We start from the raw sequence: 1,637 nt of genomic DNA, 5'->3' as shown, positions 1-1,637 counted from the left end.
CTATCAGGATCAGCAGTGAGAAAATTGGGACAAAGCTAGGATTCCCTTGCAGGGAATACATGGAAGCAGAAGTAACAGAAATAACAAAGGAAGCATGCTCCGCAGAAGAAAAAATAGGTGAAGGGGACCTATTAAAAATAAAACACTGTGGCTTTCTGTTGTCAGCCTGAGAGCCTGTTGTCGAAATGGGCAAGTTCATGAAACCCAGGAAGGTGGTGCTGGTTCTGGCAGGACACTATGTGGGATGCAAAGCCGTCATCGGAAAGAACATGGGTGATGGCGCCTCGGACCGCCCCTACAGCCACACCCTGGTGGTTGAAATTGACTGATATCCCCGCAAAGTGACAGCTGCCATGGGCAAGAATAAAATTTCCAAGAAGTTAAAGACCAAGTCTTTTGTGAAGGTGTATAACTATAAACATCTCATGCCCAAGAGGTACTCCGTAGACATCCCCCTGGACAAAACCGTGGTCAACAAGGATGTCTTCAGAGACCCTGCTCTTAAACACAAGGCCCGTTGGGAAGCCTATAACATGGTTGAGAGGCATCAGAGACCAAATCAGTCGGATTTAAGCAAACAGCCTTTATTAGGGAGAAAAACCCAGTCTGGGCGAAGTCCCACAGTCCATAGTGTCCGGGCCAAGGGAGTCGCACTCCAGGCTCCAGGGGTGGTGTTTATATTGCCAGGGAACATGTGACTGGGCTGCCTTGAGTCCATATAAGGTAAAGTAGTCAGGGATTGGGAGATACAGGTATGTCTGGGTTTCTGGAATGTAAGGTGTCTTCCTGGTTCCCGGTGTATTTGTGCTGGATGCAGGGTGGGCTGAGAGCAAAACGGGCATGAGCAAAACAGGCCGTGAGCAAAATGGGCCGTGAATAAAAGGGAAAAAAAGGACTTGCAAAGCTGCTGAAAAGTTACATTAGCCAGCTCTGGTCAGCTCTGCAGGTGTATGGGGGAGATTCAAGGTCACTCACTGCTGGTTGTTTCAGCCAGCTCTGGTCAGCTCCGCACGGGTGGGGGAGATTCAAGGTCACTTGCTGCTATGAGCAGGCATGATATTGATCTTGCCACACAAGGCCAAGGTCAAATTTGAGGAGAGGTACAAGACAGGCGAAAATAAGTGGTTCTTCCAGAAGCTGGGATTCTAGATCTTGAGTCAAATCATTAAAAACACCCCCAAAATATTCCCTTGTCTGCCTGCTATGTGTACTATTGAACTGGGGAAAGAATGCTGGTGGGATGAGATGGGTGGCGGTAGGACTGGGAGATGCAAGTTAAAGCCATCTCTGTGAAATGTAAACCCTGTCCTTTGAGTAAAGGATGATTTACTGAAGTGTTTCTTTTGAAAGGGGCTGTTTCCACGTAGAAAAAATTTGACATCTCTCTCCCGGGTCCGATACATGCCAGGAAGGCAGGTTCCCTCACCCTGCGTTGGGGTATGGACCACAGGCTTGGGTTGAAAACCACTATCCAGAAGCTGACACTGGTGGGAGAGAAGCAGTCCTCTAGATGGTTGACTGGTTTGCTGGGAACCTGGTCCAGAAAGGTGTTGCTAATGGGGCTCTAGGGAGAGCATTGGTCCTGACCCAGGCCTGTGTGGGCCACAGTTTTTGCCTCTGTTGCACTGATGGAATGG

General features: G+C 48.9%; 1 pseudogene; it reads left to right on the top strand.

The window, feature by feature from the left end:
• Window positions 1–185: 185 nt before the first annotated feature.
• Window positions 186–1,149, top strand: LOC101654169 (annotated as a pseudogene).
• The last annotated feature ends 488 nt before the right edge of the window (window positions 1,150–1,637 follow it).

Source organism: Echinops telfairi, unplaced genomic scaffold, assembly GCF_000313985.2.
Source record: "Echinops telfairi isolate 266 unplaced genomic scaffold, ASM31398v2 ScPeMD7_70;HRSCAF=299, whole genome shotgun sequence".
Classification (NCBI taxonomy): domain Eukaryota; kingdom Metazoa; phylum Chordata; class Mammalia; order Afrosoricida; family Tenrecidae; genus Echinops; species Echinops telfairi.
The sequence above is the reverse complement of the archived record's forward strand: the minus strand, read 5'-3'. Positions and strand labels throughout refer to the sequence as shown.